The sequence below is a fragment of the Petromyzon marinus genome, unplaced genomic scaffold (genome assembly GCF_048934315.1).
Source record: "Petromyzon marinus isolate PM22_M1 ecotype Great Lakes invasive population unplaced genomic scaffold, UKy_Petmar_22M1.pri1.0 PM_Scaffold_57, whole genome shotgun sequence".
Taxonomy (NCBI): domain Eukaryota; kingdom Metazoa; phylum Chordata; class Hyperoartia; order Petromyzontiformes; family Petromyzontidae; genus Petromyzon; species Petromyzon marinus.
The window spans coordinates 416,281-428,740 of NW_027423579.1; the positions used below are offsets into that span (position 1 = coordinate 416,281).

Consider the following 12,460-nt stretch of genomic DNA (forward strand, 5'->3'; position numbering starts at 1 on the left):
TCATGATTCTTCATTGTTGGCATAGGTCTATACCAGTGAAGTGTGTTGCAACTTTATGATTTTGACAAGCAGTTTCCGTAGTGTAGTGGTTATCACGTTCGCCTCACACGCGAAAGGTCCCCGGTTCGAAACCGGGCGGAAACATTTTATGTAAAACCAAAACAATTCCTGTTTTATTTAAAGTGCACGTAAAATGTGCACTCATGAAGATGATGATTTCATGATTCTTCATTGTTGGCATTGGCCTATGCCAGTGAAGTATGTTGCAGCTTCACAAGTTTGACAAGCAGTTTCCGTAGTGTATTGCTTATCATGTTCGCCTTACACGCGAAAGGTCCCTGGTTCGAAACCGGGCGGAAACATTTTACGTATAACCAATAAAAATCTATTTTATTTAAATTGGACCTAAAATGTGCTTTCATGAAGATAATGAATTCATGATTCTTCATTGTTGGCATAGGCCTATACCAGTGAAGTGTGTTGCAACTTCACGAGTTTGACAAGCAGGTTCCGTAGTGTAGTGGTTATTACGTTTACCTAACATGTGAAAGGTTCCTGGTTTGAAACCGGGCGGAAACATTCTATGTAAAACCAAAACAATTTGTATTTTATTTAAAGTGGACGTAAAATATGCCTTCATGAACTTGATGATTTAATGATTTGACACTAGACGTTTCGAAATATTTCAGTGAAATATGTTGCTACGTTACATGTTCTTCAAGCAGTTTCCGTAGTATAGTGGTTATCACGTTCGCCTAACACGCGAAAGGTCCCCGTTTTGAAACCGGGCAGAAACATTTTACGTTAAACCAAAATAATTCGGATTTTATTTAAAGAGGACACAAAATGTGCCTTCATGAACGTGATGATTTCATGATTCTTCATTGTTGGCATTGGCCTATGCCAGTGAAGTATGTTGCAACTTCACAAGTTTGACAAGCAGTTTCCGTAGTGTAGTGGTTATCATGTTCGCCTAACACGTGAAAGGGTCCTGGTTTGAAACCGGGTGGAAACATTTTACGTATAACCAAAAAAAATCGTGTTTTATTTAAATTGGACGTTAAATGTGCTTTCATGAAGATGATGATTTCATGATTTTTCGTTGTTGGCATAGGTCTATACCAGTGAAGTGTGTTGCAACTTCACGAGTTTGACAAGCAGTTTCCGTAGTGTAGTGGTTATCACGTTCGCCTCACACGCGAAAGGTCCCCGGTTCGAAACCGGGCGGAAACATTTCATGTAAAACCAAAACAATTCCTGTTTTATTTAAAGTGCACGTAAAATGTGCCCTCATGAAGATGATGATTTCATGATTCTTCATTGTTGGCATTGGCCTATGCCAGTGAAGTATGTTGCAGCTTCACAAATTGGACGAGCAGTTTCCGTAGTGTAGTGGTTATCACGTTTGCCTAACACGTGAAAGGTTCCTGGTTTTTAAACCGGGGGGAAACATTTTACGTATAACCAAAAAAAATCGTGTTTTTTTTAAATTGCACGTTAAATGTGCTTTCATGAAGATGATGATTTCATGATTCTTCATTGTTGGCATAGGCCTATACCAGTGAAGTGTGTTGCAACTGGACGAGTTTGGCAAGCAGTTTCCGTAGTGTAGTGGTTATCACGTTCGCCTAACACGCGAAAGGTCCCCGGTTCGAAACCGGGCGGAAACATTTTATGTAAAACCAAAACAATTCCTGTTTTATTTAAAGTGCACGTAAAATGTGCCCTCATGAAGATGATGATTTCATGAAGATGATGATTGTTGGCATTGGCCTATGCCAGTGAAGTATGTTGCAGCTTCACAAGTTTGACAACCAGTTTCCGTAGTGTATTGGTTATCATGTTCGCCTAACACGCGAAAGGTCCCTGGTTCGAAACCGGGCGGAAACATTTTACGTATAACCAATAAAAATCTATTTTTATTTAAATTGGACCTAAAATGTGCTTTCATGAAGATGATGATTTCATGATTCTTCATTGTTGGCATAGGTCTATACCAGTGAAGTGTGTTGCAACTTTATGAGTTTGACAAGCAGTTTCCGTAGTGTAGTGGTTATCACGTTCGCCTCACACGCGAAAGGTCCCCGGTTCGAAACCGGGCGGAAACATTTTATGTAAAACCAAAACAATTCCTGTTTTATTTAAAGTGCACGTAAAATGTGCACTCATGAAGATGATGATTTCATGATTCTTCATTGTTGGCATTGGCCTATGCCAGTGAAGTATGTTGCAGCTTCACAAGTTTGACAAGCAGTTTCCGTAGTGTATTGCTTATCATGTTCGCCTTACACGCGAAAGGTCCCTGGTTCGAAACCGGGCGGAAACATTTTACGTATAACCAATAAAAATCTATTTTATTTAAATTGGACCTAAAATGTGCTTTCATGAAGATAATGAATTCATGATTCTTCATTGTTGGCATAGGCCTATACCAGTGAAGTGTGTTGCAACTTCACGAGTTTGACAAGCAGTTTCCGTAGTGTAGTGGTTATTACGTTTACCTAACATGTGAAAGGTTCCTGGTTTGAAACCGGGCGGAAACATTCTATGTAAAACCAAAACAATTTGTATTTTATTTAAAGTGGACGTAAAATATGCCTTCATGAACTTGATGATTTAATGATTTGACACTAGACGTTTCGAAATATTTCAGTGAAATATGTTGCTACGTTACATGTTCTTCAAGCAGTTTCCGTAGTATAGTGGTTATCACGTTCGCCTAACACGCGAAAGGTCCCCGTTTTGAAACCGGGCAGAAACATTTTACGTTAAACCAAAATAATTCGGATTTTATTTAAAGAGGACACAAAATGTGCCTTCATGAACGTGATGATTTCATGATTCTTCATTGTTGGCATTGGCCTATGCCAGTGAAGTATGTTGCAACTTCACAAGTTTGACAAGCAGTTTCCGTAGTGTAGTGGTTATCATGTTCGCCTAACACGTGAAAGGGTCCTGGTTTGAAACCGGGTGGAAACATTTTACGTATAACCAAAACAATTCGGATTTTATTTAAATAGGACACAAAATGTGCCTTCATGAAGATGATGATTTCATGATTCTTCATTGTTGGCATTGGCCTATGCCAGTGAAGTATGTTGCAACTTCACAAGTTTGACAAGCAGATTCCGTAGTGTAGTGGTTATCACGTTAGGCTAACACGTGAAAGGGTCCTGGTTTGAAACCGGGTGGAAACATTTTACGTATAACCAAAAAAAATCGTGTTTTATTTAAACTGCACGTAAAATGTGCCCTCATGAAGATGATGATTTCATGATTCTTCATTGTTGGCATAGGTCTATACCAGTGAAGTATGTTGCAGCTTCACAAGGTTGACAAGCAGTTTCCGTAGTGTATTGCTTATCATGTTCGCCTAACACGCGAAAGGTCCCTGGTTCGAAACCGGGCAGAAACATTTTACGTATAACCAATAAAAATCTATTTTATTTAAATTGGACCTAAAATGTGCTTTCATGAAGATAATGAATTCATGATTCTTCATTGTTGGCATAGGCCTATACCAGTGAAGTGTGTTGCAACTTCACAAGTTTGACTAGCAGTTTCCGTAGTGTAGTGGTTATCACGTTCGCCTAACACGTGAAAGGGTCCTGGTTTGAAACCGTGTGGAAACATTTTACGTATAACCAAAAAAAATCGTGTTTTTTTTAAATTGCACGTTAAATGTGCTTTCATGAAGATGATGATTTCATGATTCTTCATTGTTGGCATAGGTCTATACCAGTGAAGTGTGTTGCAACTTTATGGGTTTGACAAGCAGTTTCCGTAGTGTAGTGGTTATCACGTTCGCCTCACACGCGAAAGGTCCCCGGTTCGAAACCGGGTGGAAACATTTTATGTAAAACCAAAACAATTCCTGTTTTATTTAAAGTGCACGTAAAATGTGCACTCATGAAGATGATGATTTCATGATTCTTCATTGTTGGCATTGGCCTATGCCAGTGAAGTATGTTGCAGCTTCACAAGTTTGACAAGCAGTTTCCGTAGTGTATTGCTTATCATGTTCGCCTTACACGCGAAAGGTCCCTGGTTCGAAACCGGGCGGAAACATTTTACGTATAACCAATAAAAATCTATTTTATTTAAATTGGACCTAAAATGTGCTTTCATGAAGATAATGAATTCATGATTCTTCATTGTTGGCATAGGCCTATACCAGTGAAGTGTGTTGCAACTTCACGAGTTTGACAAGCAGTTTCCGTAGTGTAGTGGTTATTACGTTTACCTAACATGTGAAAGGTTCCTGGTTTGAAACCGGGCGGAAACATTCTATGTAAAACCAAAACAATTTGTATTTTATTTAAAGTGGACGTAAAATATGCCTTCATGAACTTGATGATTTAATGATTTCACACTAGACGTTTCGAAATATTTCAGTGAAATATGTTGCTACGTTACATGTTTTTCAAGCAGTTTCCGTAGTATAGTGGTTATCACGTTCGCCTAACACGCGAAAGGTCCCCGTTTTGAAACCGGGCAGAAACATTTTACGTTAAACCAAAATAATTCGGATTTTATTTAAAGAGGACACAAAATGTGCCTTCATGAACGTGATGATTTCATGATTCTTCATTGTTGGCATTGGCCTATGCCAGTGAAGTATGTTGCAACTTCACAAGTTTGACAAGCAGTTTCCGTAGTGTAGTGGTTATCATGTTCGCCTAACACGTGAAAGGGTCCTGGTTTGAAACCGGGTGGAAACATTTTACGTATAACCAAAAAAAATCGTGTTTTATTTAAATTGGACGTTAAATGTGCTTTCATGAAGATGATGATTTCATGATTTTTCGTTGTTGGCATAGGTCTATACCAGTGAAGTGTGTTGCAACTTCACGAGTTTGACAAGCAGTTTCCGTAGTGTAGTGGTTATCACGTTCGCCTCACACGCGAAAGGTCCCCGGTTCGAAACCGGGCGGAAACATTTCATGTAAAACCAAAACAATTCCTGTTTTATTTAAAGTGCACGTAAAATGTGCCCTCATGAAGATGATGATTTCATGATTCTTCATTGTTGGCATTGGCCTATGCCAGTGAAGTATGTTGCAGCTTCACAAATTGGACGAGCAGTTTCCGTAGTGTAGTGGTTATCACGTTCGCCTAACACGCGAAAGGTCCCCGGTTCGAAACCGGGCGGAAACATTTTATGTAAAACCAAAACAATTCCTGTTTTATTTAAAGTGCACGTAAAATGTGCCCTCATGAAGATGATGATTTCATGAAGATGATGATTGTTGGCATTGGCCTATGCCAGTGAAGTATGTTGCAGCTTCACAAGTTTGACAACCAGTTTCCGTAGTGTATTGGTTATCATGTTCGCCTAACACGCGAAAGGTCCCTGGTTCGAAACCGGGCGGAAACATTTTACGTATAACCAATAAAAATCTATTTTTATTTAAATTGGACCTAAAATGTGCTTTCATGAAGATAATGAATTCATGATTCTTCATTGTTGGCATAGGCCTATACCAGTGAAGTGTGTTGCAACTTCACGAGTTTGACAAGCAGTTTCCGTAGTGTAGTGGTTATTACGTTTACCTAACATGTGAAAGGTTCCTGGTTTGAAACCGGGCGGAAACATTCTATGTAAAACCAAAACAATTTGTATTTTATTTAAAGTGGACGTAAAATATGCCTTCATGAACTTGATGATTTAATGATTTGACACTGGACGTTTCGACTTATTTCAGTGAAATATGTTGCTACGTTACATGTTCTTCAAGCAGTTTCCGTAGTGTAGTGGTTATCATGTTCGCCTAACACGTGAAAGGGTCCTGGTTTGAACCCGGGTGGAAACATTTTACGTATAACCAAAACAATTCGGATTTTATTTAAATAGGACACAAAATGTGCCTTCATGAAGATGATGATTTCATGATTCTTCATTGTTGGCATTGGCCTATGCCAGTGAAGTATGTTGCAACTTCACAAGTTTGACAAGCAGATTCCGTAGTGTAGTGGTTATCACGTTAGCCTAACACGTGAAAGGGTCCTGGTTTGAAACCGGGTGGAAACATTTTACGTATAACCAAAAAAAATCGTGTTTTATTTAAACTGCACGTAAAATGTGCCCTCATGAAGATGATGATTTCATGAAGATGAAGATTGTTGGCATTGGCCTATGCCAGTGAAGTATGTTGCAGCTTCACAAGTTTGACAAGCAGTTTCCGTAGTGTATTGCTTATCATGTTCGCCTTACACGCGAAAGGTCCCTGGTTCGAAACCGGGCGGAAACATTTTACGTATAACCAATAAAAATCTATTTTATTTAAATTGGACCTAAAATGTGCTTTCATGAAGATAATGAATTCATGATTCTTCATTGTTGGCATAGGCCTATACCAGTGAAGTGTGTTGCAACTTCACGAGTTTGACAAGCAGTTTCCGTAGTGTAGTGGTTATTACGTTTACCTAACATGTGAAAGGTTCCTGGTTTGAAACCGGGCGGAAACATTCTATGTAAAACCAAAACAATTTGTATTTTATTTAAAGTGGACGTAAAATATGCCTTCATGAACTTGATGATTTAATGATTTGACACTAGACGTTTCGAAATATTTCAGTGAAATATGTTGCTACGTTACATGTTTTTCAAGCAGTTTCCGTAGTATAGTGGTTATCACGTTCGCCTAACACGCGAAAGGTCCCCGTTTTGAAACCGGGCAGAAACATTTTACGTTAAACCAAAATAATTCGGATTTTATTTAAAGAGGACACAAAATGTGCCTTCATGAACGTGATGATTTCATGATTCTTCATTGTTGGCATTGGCCTATGCCAGTGAAGTATGTTGCAACTTCACAAGTTTGACAAGCAGTTTCCGTAGTGTAGTGGTTATCATGTTCGCCTAACACGTGAAAGGGTCCTGGTTTGAAACCGGGTGGAAACATTTTACGTATAACCAAAAAAAATCGTGTTTTATTTAAATTGGACGTTAAATGTGCTTTCATGAAGATGATGATTTCATGATTTTTCGTTGTTGGCATAGGTCTATACCAGTGAAGTGTGTTGCAACTTCACGAGTTTGACAAGCAGTTTCCGTAGTGTAGTGGTTATCACGTTCGCCTCACACGCGAAAGGTCCCCGGTTCGAAACCGGGCGGAAACATTTCATGTAAAACCAAAACAATTCCTGTTTTATTTAAAGTGCACGTAAAATGTGCCCTCATGAAGATGATGATTTCATGATTCTTCATTGTTGGCATTGGCCTATGCCAGTGAAGTATGTTGCAGCTTCACAAATTGGACGAGCAGTTTCCGTAGTGTAGTGGTTATCACGTTCGCCTAACACGCGAAAGGTCCCCGGTTCGAAACCGGGCGGAAACATTTTATGTAAAACCAAAACAATTCCTGTTTTATTTAAAGTGCACGTAAAATGTGCCCTCATGAAGATGATGATTTCATGAAGATGATGATTGTTGGCATTGGCCTATGCCAGTGAAGTATGTTGCAGCTTCACAAGTTTGACAACCAGTTTCCGTAGTGTATTGGTTATCATGTTCGCCTAACACGCGAAAGGTCCCTGGTTCGAAACCGGGCGGAAACATTTTACGTATAACCAATAAAAATCTATTTTTATTTAAATTGGACCTAAAATGTGCTTTCATGAAGATAATGAATTCATGATTCTTCATTGTTGGCATAGGCCTATACCAGTGAAGTGTGTTGCAACTTCACGAGTTTGACAAGCAGTTTCCGTAGTGTAGTGGTTATTACGTTTACCTAACATGTGAAAGGTTCCTGGTTTGAAACCGGGCGGAAACATTCTATGTAAAACCAAAACAATTTGTATTTTATTTAAAGTGGACGTAAAATATGCCTTCATGAACTTGATGATTTAATGATTTGACACTGGACGTTTCGACTTATTTCAGTGAAATATGTTGCTACGTTACATGTTCTTCAAGCAGTTTCCGTAGTGTAGTGGTTATCATGTTCGCCTAACACGTGAAAGGGTCCTGGTTTGAACCCGGGTGGAAACATTTTACGTATAACCAAAACAATTCGGATTTTATTTAAATAGGACACAAAATGTGCCTTCATGAAGATGATGATTTCATGATTCTTCATTGTTGGCATTGGCCTATGCCAGTGAAGTATGTTGCAACTTCACAAGTTTGACAAGCAGATTCCGTAGTGTAGTGGTTATCACGTTAGCCTAACACGTGAAAGGGTCCTGGTTTGAAACCGGGTGGAAACATTTTACGTATAACCAAAAAAAATCGTGTTTTATTTAAACTGCACGTAAAATGTGCCCTCATGAAGATGATGATTTCATGATTCTTCATTGTTGGCATAGGTCTATACCAGTGAAGTATGTTGCAGCTTCACAAGTTTGACAAGCAGTTTCCGTAGTTTAGTGGTTATCATGTTCGCCTAACACGTGAAAGGGTCCTGGTTTGAAACCGGGTGGAAACATTTTACGTATAACCAAAAAAAATCGTGTTTTATTTAAATTGGACGTTAAATGTGCTTTCATGAAGATGATGATTTCATGATTTTTCGTTGTTGGCATAGGTCTATACCAGTGAAGTGTGTTGCAACTTCACGAGTTTGACAAGCAGTTTCCGTAGTGTAGTGGTTATCACGTTCGCCTCACACGCGAAAGGTCCCCGGTTCGAAACCGGGCGGAAACATTTTATGTAAAACGAAAACAATTCCTGTTTTATTTAAAGTGCACGTAAAATGTGCCCTCATGAAGATGATGATTTCATGATTCTTCATTGTTGGCATTGGCCTATGCCAGTGAAGTATGTTGCAGCTTCACAAGTTTGACAAGCAGTTTCCGTAGTGTATTGCTTATCATGTTCGCCTTACACGCGAAAGGTCCCTGGTTCGAAACCGGGCGGAAACATTTTACGTATAACCAATAAAAATCTATTTTATTTAAATTGGACCTAAAATGTGCTGTCATGAAGATAATGAATTCATGATTCTTCATTGTTGGCATAGGCCTATACCAGTGAAGTGTGTTGCAACTTCACGAGTTTGACAAGCAGTTTCCGTAGTGTAGTGGTTATTACGTTTACCTAACATGTGAAAGGTTCCTGGTTTGAAACCGGGCGGAAACATTCTATGTAAAACCAAAACAATTTGTATTTTATTTAAAGTGGACGTAAAATATGCCTTCATGAACTTGATGATTTAATGATTTGACACTAGACGTTTCGAAATATTTCAGTGAAATATGTTGCTACGTTACATGTTCTTCAAGCAGTTTCCGTAGTATAGTGGTTATCACGTTCGCCTAACACGCGAAAGGTCCCCGTTTTGAAACCGGGCAGAAACATTTTACGTTAAACCAAAATAATTCGGATTTTATTTAAAGAGGACACAAAATGTGCCTTAATGAACGTGATGATTTCATGATTCTTCATTGTTGGCATAGGCCTATACCAGTGAAGTGTGTTGCAACTTCACGAGTTTGACAAGCAGTTTCCGTAGTGTAGTGGTTATTACGTTTACCTAACATGTGAAAGGTTCCTGGTTTGAAACCGGGCGGAAACATTCTATGTAAAACCAAAACAATTTGTATTTTATTTAAAGTGGACGTAAAATATGCCTTCATGAACTTGATGATTTAATGATTTGACACTAGACGTTTCGAAATATTTCAGTGAAATATGTTGCTACGTTACATGTTCTTCAAGCAGTTTCCGTAGTATAGTGGTTATCACGTTCGCCTAACACGCGAAAGGTCCCCGTTTTGAAACCGGGCAGAAACATTTTACGTTAAACCAAAATAATTCGGATTTTATTTAAAGAGGACACAAAATGTGCCTTCATGAACGTGATGATTTCATGATTCTTCATTGTTGGCATTGGCCTATGCCAGTGAAGTATGTTGCAACTTCACAAGTTTGACAAGCAGTTTCCGTAGTGTAGTGGTTATCATGTTCGCCTAACACGTGAAAGGGTCCTGGTTTGAAACCGGGTGGAAACATTTTACGTATAACCAAAACAATTCGGATTTTATTTAAATAGGACACAAAATGTGCCTTCATGAAGATGATGATTTCATGATTCTTCATTGTTGGCATTGGCCTATGCCAGTGAAGTATGGTGCAACTTCACAAGTTTGACAAGCAGATTCCGTAGTGTAGTGGTTATCACGTTAGGCTAACACGTGAAAGGGTCCTGGTTTGAAACCGGGTGGAAACATTTTACGTATAACCAAAAAAAATCGTGTTTTATTTAAACTGCACGTAAAATGTGCCCTCATGAAGATGATGATTTCATGATTCTTCATTGTTGGCATAGGTCTATACCAGTGAAGTATGTTGCAGCTTCACAAGGTTGACAAGCAGTTTCCGTAGTGTATTGCTTATCATGTTCGCCTAACACGCGAAAGGTCCCTGGTTCGAAACCGGGCAGAAACATTTTACGTATAACCAATAAAAATCTATTTTATTTAAATTGGACCTAAAATGTGCTTTCATGAAGATAATGAATTCATGATTCTTCATTGTTGGCATAGGCCTATACCAGTGAAGTGTGTTGCAACTTCACAAGTTTGACTAGCAGTTTCCGTAGTGTAGTGGTTATCACGTTCGCCTAACACGTGAAAGGGTCCTGGTTTGAAACCGTGTGGAAACATTTTACGTATAACCAAAAAAAATCGTGTTTTTTTTAAATTGCACGTTAAATGTGCTTTCATGAAGATGATGATTTCATGATTCTTCATTGTTGGCATAGGTCTATACCAGTGAAGTGTGTTGCAACTTTATGGGTTTGACAAGCAGTTTCCGTAGTGTAGTGGTTATCACGTTCGCCTCACACGCGAAAGGTCCCCGGTTCGAAACCGGGTGGAAACATTTTATGTAAAACCAAAACAATTCCTGTTTTATTTAAAGTGCACGTAAAATGTGCACTCATGAAGATGATGATTTCATGATTCTTCATTGTTGGCATTGGCCTATGCCAGTGAAGTATGTTGCAGCTTCACAAGTTTGACAACCAGTTTCCGTAGTGTATTGGTTATCATGTTCGCCTAACACGCGAAAGGTCCCTGGTTCGAAACCGGGCGGAAACATTTTACGTATAACCAATAAAAATCTATTTTTATTTAAATTGGACCTAAAATGTGCTTTCATGAAGATAATGAATTCATGATTCTTCATTGTTGGCATAGGCCTATACCAGTGAAGTGTGTTGCAACTTCACGAGTTTGACAAGCAGTTTCCGTAGTGTAGTGGTTATTACGTTTACCTAACATGTGAAAGGTTCCTGGTTTGAAACCGGGCGGAAACATTCTATGTAAAACCAAAACAATTTGTATTTTATTTAAAGTGGACGTAAAATATGCCTTCATGAACTTGATGATTTAATGATTTGACACTGGACGTTTCGACTTATTTCAGTGAAATATGTTGCTACGTTACATGTTCTTCAAGCAGTTTCCGTAGTGTAGTGGTTATCATGTTCGCCTAACACGTGAAAGGGTCCTGGTTTGAACCCGGGTGGAAACATTTTACGTATAACCAAAACAATTCGGATTTTATTTAAATAGGACACAAAATGTGCCTTCATGAAGATGATGATTTCATGATTCTTCATTGTTGGCATTGGCCTATGCCAGTGAAGTATGTTGCAACTTCACAAGTTTGACAAGCAGATTCCGTAGTGTAGTGGTTATCACGTTAGCCTAACACGTGAAAGGGTCCTGGTTTGAAACCGGGTGGAAACATTTTACGTATAACCAAAAAAAATCGTGTTTTATTTAAACTGCACGTAAAATGTGCCCTCATGAAGATGATGATTTCATGATTCTTCATTGTTGGCATAGGTCTATACCAGTGAAGTATGTTGCAGCTTCACAAGTTTGACAAGCAGTTTCCGTAGTTTAGTGGTTATCATGTTCGCCTAACACGTGAAAGGGTCCTGGTTTGAAACCGGGTGGAAACATTTTACGTATAACCAAAAAAAATCGTGTTTTATTTAAATTGGACGTTAAATGTGCTTTCATGAAGATGATGATTTCATGATTTTTCGTTGTTGGCATAGGTCTATACCAGTGAAGTGTGTTGCAACTTCACGAGTTTGACAAGCAGTTTCCGTAGTGTAGTGGTTATCACGTTCGCCTCACACGCGAAAGGTCCCCGGTTCGAAACCGGGCGGAAACATTTTATGTAAAACGAAAACAATTCCTGTTTTATTTAAAGTGCACGTAAAATGTGCCCTCATGAAGATGATGATTTCATGATTCTTCATTGTTGGCATTGGCCTATGCCAGTGAAGTATGTTGCAGCTTCACAAGTTTGACAAGCAGTTTCCGTAGTGTATTGCTTATCATGTTCGCCTTACACGCGAAAGGTCCCTGGTTCGAAACCGGGCGGAAACATTTTACGTATAACCAATAAAAATCTATTTTATTTAAATTGGACCTAAAATGTGCTGTCATGAAGATAATGAATTCATGATTCTTCATTGTTGGCATAGGCCTATAC

The 12,460-nt window shown here is 38.8% G+C and overlaps 1 protein-coding gene and 18 non-coding genes across 19 annotated transcripts in view; 18 read left to right on the top strand and 1 right to left on the bottom strand.

The window, feature by feature from the left end:
- The window catches only part of LOC116949687 (uncharacterized), a 65,938-nt gene that overhangs the window by 13,113 nt on the left and 40,365 nt on the right, over nucleotides 1-12,460 (bottom strand). The window contains exon 5 of the mRNA XM_032967272.2: nucleotides 1-12,460. This exon is cut by the window's left edge and continues 13,113 nt beyond it; it is cut by the window's right edge and continues 32,217 nt beyond it. The gene's annotated coding sequence lies outside the window, so the exon portion shown is untranslated.
- TRNAV-CAC (transfer RNA valine (anticodon CAC)) lies at nucleotides 72-144 on the top strand. The gene has a single exon. It is a non-coding gene; the product is annotated as a tRNA-Val (tRNA).
- TRNAV-UAC (transfer RNA valine (anticodon UAC)) lies at nucleotides 290-362 on the top strand. Its single transcript has one exon. It is a non-coding gene; the product is annotated as a tRNA-Val (tRNA).
- TRNAV-CAC (transfer RNA valine (anticodon CAC)) lies at nucleotides 1,161-1,233 on the top strand. Its single transcript has one exon. It is a non-coding gene; the product is annotated as a tRNA-Val (tRNA).
- TRNAV-AAC (transfer RNA valine (anticodon AAC)) lies at nucleotides 1,598-1,670 on the top strand. The gene has a single exon. It is a non-coding gene; the product is annotated as a tRNA-Val (tRNA).
- On the top strand, nucleotides 2,036-2,108 carry TRNAV-CAC (transfer RNA valine (anticodon CAC)). Its single transcript has one exon. It is a non-coding gene; the product is annotated as a tRNA-Val (tRNA).
- On the top strand, nucleotides 2,254-2,326 carry TRNAV-UAC (transfer RNA valine (anticodon UAC)). Its single transcript has one exon. It is a non-coding gene; the product is annotated as a tRNA-Val (tRNA).
- Nucleotides 3,778-3,850, top strand: TRNAV-CAC (transfer RNA valine (anticodon CAC)). The gene has a single exon. It is a non-coding gene; the product is annotated as a tRNA-Val (tRNA).
- Nucleotides 3,996-4,068, top strand: TRNAV-UAC (transfer RNA valine (anticodon UAC)). Its single transcript has one exon. It is a non-coding gene; the product is annotated as a tRNA-Val (tRNA).
- Nucleotides 4,867-4,939, top strand: TRNAV-CAC (transfer RNA valine (anticodon CAC)). The gene has a single exon. It is a non-coding gene; the product is annotated as a tRNA-Val (tRNA).
- Nucleotides 5,085-5,157, top strand: TRNAV-AAC (transfer RNA valine (anticodon AAC)). The gene has a single exon. It is a non-coding gene; the product is annotated as a tRNA-Val (tRNA).
- On the top strand, nucleotides 6,179-6,251 carry TRNAV-UAC (transfer RNA valine (anticodon UAC)). Its single transcript has one exon. It is a non-coding gene; the product is annotated as a tRNA-Val (tRNA).
- TRNAV-CAC (transfer RNA valine (anticodon CAC)) lies at nucleotides 7,050-7,122 on the top strand. Its single transcript has one exon. It is a non-coding gene; the product is annotated as a tRNA-Val (tRNA).
- TRNAV-AAC (transfer RNA valine (anticodon AAC)) lies at nucleotides 7,268-7,340 on the top strand. Its single transcript has one exon. It is a non-coding gene; the product is annotated as a tRNA-Val (tRNA).
- TRNAV-CAC (transfer RNA valine (anticodon CAC)) lies at nucleotides 8,578-8,650 on the top strand. Its single transcript has one exon. It is a non-coding gene; the product is annotated as a tRNA-Val (tRNA).
- Nucleotides 8,796-8,868, top strand: TRNAV-UAC (transfer RNA valine (anticodon UAC)). Its single transcript has one exon. It is a non-coding gene; the product is annotated as a tRNA-Val (tRNA).
- Nucleotides 10,756-10,828, top strand: TRNAV-CAC (transfer RNA valine (anticodon CAC)). The gene has a single exon. It is a non-coding gene; the product is annotated as a tRNA-Val (tRNA).
- Nucleotides 12,064-12,136, top strand: TRNAV-CAC (transfer RNA valine (anticodon CAC)). The gene has a single exon. It is a non-coding gene; the product is annotated as a tRNA-Val (tRNA).
- TRNAV-UAC (transfer RNA valine (anticodon UAC)) lies at nucleotides 12,282-12,354 on the top strand. Its single transcript has one exon. It is a non-coding gene; the product is annotated as a tRNA-Val (tRNA).